This window comes from Trichechus manatus, unplaced genomic scaffold, assembly GCF_000243295.1.
Source record: "Trichechus manatus latirostris isolate Lorelei unplaced genomic scaffold, TriManLat1.0 scaffold00219, whole genome shotgun sequence".
In the NCBI taxonomy this organism is placed as follows: Eukaryota; Metazoa; Chordata; class Mammalia; order Sirenia; family Trichechidae; genus Trichechus; species Trichechus manatus.
In genome coordinates, this window is record NW_004444155.1 from 2,954,417 (window position 1) to 2,961,865 (window position 7,449).

General features: G+C 37.9%; 1 pseudogene; it reads left to right on the top strand.

The window, feature by feature from the left end:
* Positions 1 to 633: 633 nt before the first annotated feature.
* Positions 634 to 1,625, top strand: LOC111822858 (immunoglobulin kappa variable 2-24-like; annotated as a pseudogene).
* Positions 1,626 to 7,449: the final 5,824 nt, after the last annotated feature.

Consider the following 7,449-nt stretch of genomic DNA (forward strand, 5'->3'; position numbering starts at 1 on the left):
TCCTCATTAGCACAAAGCACACAGTGAGGACAAATTGGTCATCCATTTACCATCTCCTGCCATGACTGTGGGAGAGACACCTACATCCAGCATCTAACATAACAGCAGTCAGCCTGGTGCAGCAAACAAGGGACAGGTGGTGGAACGCTGTCTAGTCCTTCCTGTCATTTGGAGACTCCCCAGTCGGTGGAAATGGAGGAGCTGTTTCCTTCTTCAGATTTGCTGAATGGGAGCCAAGCAGGATGGCTGTTTGCCTACCAGACATTACGTCTGGACACACATCTCTACATCTTCAGGGTCTCGAATGAATATGCAACATGACAATTTCTTAAGAGTAACAGGTCCACACAAACTGTCTCTTCTACATATTGACTCATAGGTTTTCAGAATCTGACCTGTCTCTTTATCAGACAGCATGGAGTTCATCTCTGTTGATTTTTCTCTGAACACACAGGAATTTATGATATTTATTCACACTAGAGCCTACCCTCCCTTTGATACTTTCCACACTGCTGCACCCCAAAAAGATTTGCGTATTGCTCCCTATGGAGGACTTTTCCTTGAAGAATGAGATAAATGGTCAGCTCCAGACTTGCGTTTGCTTATCAGGATTCATCAGTTCATTTTCTTGAAATGAGGTTCCCTGCTCAGCTGCTGGTGCTGTTCATGCTCTGGATACCTGGTGAGGACAGAGGAGAGATGAGAAGGAAAAGTGGGCGGGGAGGGTGAGTTCTGGTGAGTTTTGCAACTGCTTCTTGTGTGTATTCTGTCTGCAAGTCACATGCACATGTTTTAGATCTGGGTGATTATGGGGGAAACACAAGGAACAAGGATCAGTTCTCTGGCAAAGACCTTGACAAAGAAAGAGACCCTTTGAGACTGGCAAATCTCAGGGTTTTTGTCACTGGATATATTTGGGGTATGTATTTAAATGAATCCTAGAATGATTTACTAATAAAAAAAAGTCTTAAGCTTGAAAAAATAACAGTAGGGATAGCGTGAAAATCACACATGATGTTTGTACATATCCTTGCACTTTTCTCTCATTATTTCAGTGTCCAGTGGAGATATTGTGATGACTCATACTCCAGGCCTTCTACCAGTCACTCTTAGAGAGCCGGGCACCATCTCCTGCAAATCGAGTCAGAGTCTCCTACACAGTGATGGAAATACCTATTTGACCAGGCCAGGCTCCACAGCTCCTGATCTATAAGGTTTCTAACAGGTTCTCTGGGGTCCCAGACAGGTTCATTGGCAGTGGGTCAGGGACAGATTTCACTCTTAAAATCAGCAGGGTGGAGGCTGAGGATGTTGCAGTTTATTACTGTGGGCAAGGTACAAGTGTTCCTCCCACAGTGGGACAGCCCTGCATAAAAACCTGCTGCTTGATGTGGCCCACCTGCCCAAGTGTGTGGCCTGTGTGGGGAGCAGGCAAAGCAGATTCTCTGAGTCAGCTTGACAGGAAGACGCTGGAGAACTCAGGGGAATGGGTTGGGGCTGAGGGCTCTGGACCATGCAAGTCTCAGCTACAGCTCAGGCACCACACATTTATGGCCCAGTCAGCTCCACCAGCCTTGATATGGAAGAGCCAACAGGGAAGATGGAGAGGGTCCAAGTGCCTCTGAGCAACCAGACCTGATGAAAGGAGAGCTTACTGAGAGCTCATCCTAATCCCCTGTCTATGTACACTTGTCACTTAAGTTTAGCCAGCATAACAGTCAGACAATTGACACAGATTTGTGACAATACAGTTGAAGACAGATTGGATATGTGATTTACAAATACCTTCTCCCAGCTTATAATTTGTCTTAGCATTCTTTCAACTAAGCATTTTTAAAGCAAAAGTTTTTTTTTTTTTTAATTTTGATGATTTTGAATTTTCAAATTTCCCTTTATAAAGCATACTTTAGTGTCAAGTCTAAAAATTATTTACTTTGTTCTAGGTACTGATGATTTTCTCCTATGTTCTTGGTTAGATACTAATTTATGTTTTATGTTTAAATCTATGATTCATTTTGAGTTAATTTTTGTATGTAGTGGGAAGTTTAAATCAAAGTTCGCTATCCATCCACCTTTGAATTGTTTGTTCCTTTGTGAAAAATTGATTAGGCGTATTTATGTGGCTTCATTTCTGACTTCTGTGTTCCATTGATCCATATGTTTTTTTCTTCCACCAGTACCACACTCTTAATTATTGCAGCTATGCAGTAAGCCTAATTATCCAGAATAGTGTTTCCTCCCACTTTACTCTTCCCTTTCAAAACTGTTCTGTCTGTTCTAAGCCTTTTCTCCATATATTTTACAATATGTTTTCTATATCTTCAAATACTCCCTGAGATTTTGATATGAATTATGTTGAATCTATATATCAATTGAAGATAAAATTTATATTTTTACTATGTTGAGTCTTCCATTCCATGAACACTGTATGTGTCTCTAAGCATTTGGGTTTTCTTTGATTTCTTTCACCAGGATTTTATAATTTTATCATATCCATTTTGTACATAATTTGTAAGATTTACACAGTAGTTATTTTATTTCCCTAGGAGCAAATATAAATGAATTATGTTTTTTATTTAACTTTCCACTTAATTGTTATCAGTATAAAGAAATGCGATTAATTTTTCTGTGTTGATCTTAGGGTCTAGATCTCAATTGTATGCTACAAACTTGTCAAACTCACTTATTAGTTCTAGTAGACTTTTTTTGTTTTTGTTTGTTGATTTTTTGGAAATTCCTTTTGTTTTACTACTTAGACATTGTTGTCTTCTGCATGCAAAGGTAGTTTATTTTCATTTTTTAATCTATATTCGTTTTCCCTCTTATTTATTTTTCATTAATTATTGCACTGGCTAGAACTTCCAGTACAATGCTGAGTAACAGTGGTGGGATGGACATCCTTGCCCTTTCTTAGTCTTAGAGAGAAAGTATTGTTTATCAGCATTAAGTATTATGCTAGCTGCTGATTTTTTGGTAAGGGTTGAAGAAATTTACCTTAATCCCTAGGGTACTAAAATTTTTTATCAAAAATAGGTGTTGAATTTTTTGATGCTTTCTGTGTTAATTTATATGATTATGTGTTTTTTTTCATATTTCAGTTGTTATGTTTGATTACATTGATTGATTTTCAAATATTGAAACAGACTTGCATATCTGGAGTAAATCCCACTTGATTGTGGTATGTTTTTCTTTTTTACACTCTTGGACTCATTTTGCTAAACATTTGTTGTGGATTGACGCATCTATGTTCATGAAAATAATTTGCCTGTACTTTACTGGTTGTGCTGTCTTTACCTGGCTTTGGGATCAGGCTAACACTGGCCTCCTGAAATGATTGAGAAGTGTACTGTTACATTTTAACTAAATGTTGATGACCATTTGTGCCAGATGCAGGAACTTTCTCAGAAAAAAAATCAAAATGGCAAACTGTACCAAGTACAAATCTTGATAGAACAATAGAGAGCTTTCTAAGTGTTTTAATCATAGGGAATTTCCCTAAAAGACAACATGACACTGAAGGGTGTTTCTGATTCACCATACCAGACACAACCAGTTCTCTTCAGACCAGCGTAGCTGTGGAGCCAGTGATAGGAAGATCCCTGCTTTGCAAAACCCTCTTTTCAATTTAGACATTCTGAGCTCAATCATCATAACTTCTTACTGGAAATCCCCTAATGCTTTGAAACGCTCTCTACTGAAGCTGCTTGAGCAAGCCCCTGTCACTTTCAGCTTGGAAGTTCCCTGTTTGCAAACAGCTTTGCACTCAAATAAACCCAATTAAGTTTAACTGACTTGATCAATTATTTTCTTTTCAACAGGACCCTATTCTATTTTGCAGAAGAGATTGGGTAAACTTGGTATTAATGTGTGACAAAACTGTGTAGTAAAAACATCTGAGAAGAGAAACTGTTTTTTGAGCATTTTAATAACAAATTAAATTTTTTTACATTATATGTGTAAGCTGGTTATCTGTTTCATCTTGGATGATTTTTTGTAATTTGCTGTTTTCAAGGAATTGATCCATTTATTCTAAGTTGTCCAATTGAAAAGTGTAACACTGTTTGTAGTATTCCCTCATGATCCTTTTAATAGCTGTAGCATCTGTTGTCATATCCCATTCAATACCTGATAATCCTGGTATCTTGTCTTTATCTTTTTCAATATTTTTATAGATTTATCAATTATATTATTTTTTTTAAAAGCTAGCCTTTTGATTCATTGATTTTCTCCATTGTTTACCCATTTTCAGTTTCATTATCTTTATTATTTCCTTCCATTTTCTTGTTTTGGGTTTATTCTCATTTTTTGTTTTTTTCTTAAAGTAAGAAGTTATATTTTTCATTTGAGATGTTTCTTCCTTTTAATGTAAGTGTTTTGTGCTCTAACTGTTCCTCTCAGCACTGCTTTAGCAGCATACTACAGGTTATTGATACATCGTGGTTTCATTTTAATTTAATTTTATGTTTGTGTTTTTTCTTTGAGACTTCCTTTTTGACACCATCTTAGTTATCTGTATTGCTATAAGTGAAATATCACAAATGAGTGTCTAACAAATAGAACTTTATTTTTTGACAGTTTAGAAAGCTAGAAGTCTGAATTTGGTGCATTGACTCTAGGGGAAGTCTCTCTCTCTTTCTCTTTCTGTCTGTCTTCTCTGGGGGAAGCTCCTTATCTCTTTTCAGCTTCTGTTCCTAGGTTGCTTTACAATCATGTGGCTTATATCTTCCCCCAGCTTGTGCTTGCTGCTTAATCTGTTCATTTATATCTGAAAAAGGTGACTAATAGTGCCTCATTAACATAACAAGAAAATCCATAACCAAATGGGATTGTAACTACAGGCATATTGGACAGGATTTACTGCACATATTTTGGGAGGGCATAATTCAGTTTATAACAGAAATATAATTTAGTAGTGTGTTGTTTACTTTCCAAATGTTTGGAGATTTTCTTAATGTCTTCTAGTTATTACCTTCTATTTTGATTCCATTATGATCAGAGGACATACAATTTCAATTTTCTTTAATTTGCTAAGGATTATTTTATGACTCCACGTTGATACCTTGCTAAATGCTCCACTTATTGATATTTTTATTTTTATTTCTTAAGTTACAAATTAATTTGAATATTTTTTCAGTGCAATTCTTGCCCACTTATATTTCTTTTTGTTGACACATCTCATTTATTCTTTGCTTATTTTCCTGTGTCAACTCATTTTCTTCCTGATTAGTAAAATGCTTTTTAAAATTATCAGTGCATTTAAACATCTTTGACATACTTACTTACCATTATCAATAATTTATTTTCCTGAGCCTTCCAGGCAACATGGCGCTATAAACGGAAACACCACGCCTTCCCTCCACAGCAAAGATCTGAAAAACCAAGCTAAACAGAGAAAACGACAATCCTGAAACCCTAAACATCAAATGAAGAGATAAAGAAGTCAGCCAAACACCAAATGGAATAAAAAACTGATAAAGAACAGAGAGTCAGGAGAGATACATGCAGAAGTCTCCTATCAGCTAACACAGCATGCACCCACCATCTTGGACTCCTATCGGAGATAGGGGAACAGAGGGTACAGGAAAGCAACTTCACAGAGCTTCCAGAAGGAGACAGAACAACCAATTACCAGCGATATATGCTTTCTCACCCCCCATCCTTCTTCATTCCCACTTGGCCGCCTCTGCTTCTTGCAGCCACAGTCTCTTAGCTGGGAAGCACTGGCTTCACCCCAGTGCTGCTTGGATGCCACCCTCCCTCACTGACCAGCTCCCTGAGTGCCATTTGTTGGCTGCTAGTATTCCTTTCTTACCCTTCTTTAGATTTCTTCCATACCTCTCACCACCTCCCCCTCCTTTCTCTTAAATACTTGGCTCTGTGAACCATCTTTGACTCTTCCTGAGGGGCTGTGGACCTCCGCTTGAGTGTGGAACTGCTTCCTGGTCCGTGCTGCCATGCTGGTGGGATCTCGGGGTTATTTTTGTTTATTTCGATTTTTTTGTTGTTGTTGTTTTCTTTTTCTCTTCTCGAATTGGGAGCCCATTCTAGCTTGGAAATACTGCATAGCTTGGGACCTACCGCCTCAGTTTGTACAGATGCTCAGAGGGATCCCTAAGAGCATTTCTTTTTTCTGTTTTTTTTTTTTTTTTGGCTTTGTCTTGTTCTTTTTTTAATATGTTTGTTTTGTTTTATTTCCTCTCTTTTTCCGTTTTTGTCTTTCTTAATTACTCCATTTCTTGTCTATACTTCCCTTCCCTTCCTGTCTCCTGAATACCTGGTGCTGAGTGACACCTCTACCCCTTTTAGCCAGGCTGTACTTCACAGCCTGGGAGCAACTTCCCTAGACCTCACAGCTACACTGGTGGGATCCCTGAGAGTTTTCTTTTTTCTTTCTAATTTTTATTTATTCATTTTTGTCTTTTCTTTTTCTTCTTCTTTTTCTACTTTTTGTTTTTCTCCATCTCTCAGTGTCTCATCTTCCACTACAACAGCAAGCTCCCTTAGCACTTGTTTTTGTTTGTATGTTTTTGGCTGCTGTTCCTCTCTCCTCTCTCTCCTCTTTCCCATACCCATCTTAGCTCCACACATCACAATCTCCCCCCTCCATCCGACCTACCTGCACCATGAGCTGAACATCACACCCCCAACCATCACAGTCATGGCCAACCCGAACCTGCCCTATACTGACTCCTGGCCCACCCTGTTGGTAGTAGTAAGTGCCACAAACAGCTCATCTCGGCAACCTCTCTTCAGCAATATCTGCCCTGCTGTACCATATCTGAGCAACTGACCCTGCCAATTGGAGAAGGAGGCAAAAAGTATCATGCCCACAGATGAGCAAACAACAAAGATCACACAGTCCGCCTGCTCAGACATAGACAAATAAAACAAAAAAGCAGGATGAAACAAACAAATCTATAATCAATAAACGAGGAAAATAACTACTGAATGCCCCAAAGACAGCAGACAAATCAAAAAATTTGCAAAAACAACACAGGATGGTTCCAGTAAGTGTCTAAAATAAAACACCAGATGACTTTCCAGTAGAAGAAAAGCCATTAGCACTACCTGATAGGGAATTCAAATCTCTAATATTCAGAGCTATCCAAGAGTTGAAGCAAAAAGCAGATAAAAATGAGGAAAAAGTAGACAAATTCACAGAAAAGGCAGACAAACTCATGGAAAGTGCACAGAAAAAAATGGAATAATTCAAGAAAATAATGCAGAAACAAAACACCAAAATAAATTCACGACTAGAAATCATACAAAAACAAAAAGTTGAAATCCAAAAGATAACAAGATTTCAGAAATGGACAGTGTCATAGAAGGGCTGAGGAGAATGTTTGAAACAGTGGAAGATAGGATCACTGAAACTGAAGACAAAAACTTGGATACAAACGTGTTTGAGGAAAAAATCAGAAAAAAGAACAAAGAAAAATGAAGAGATAC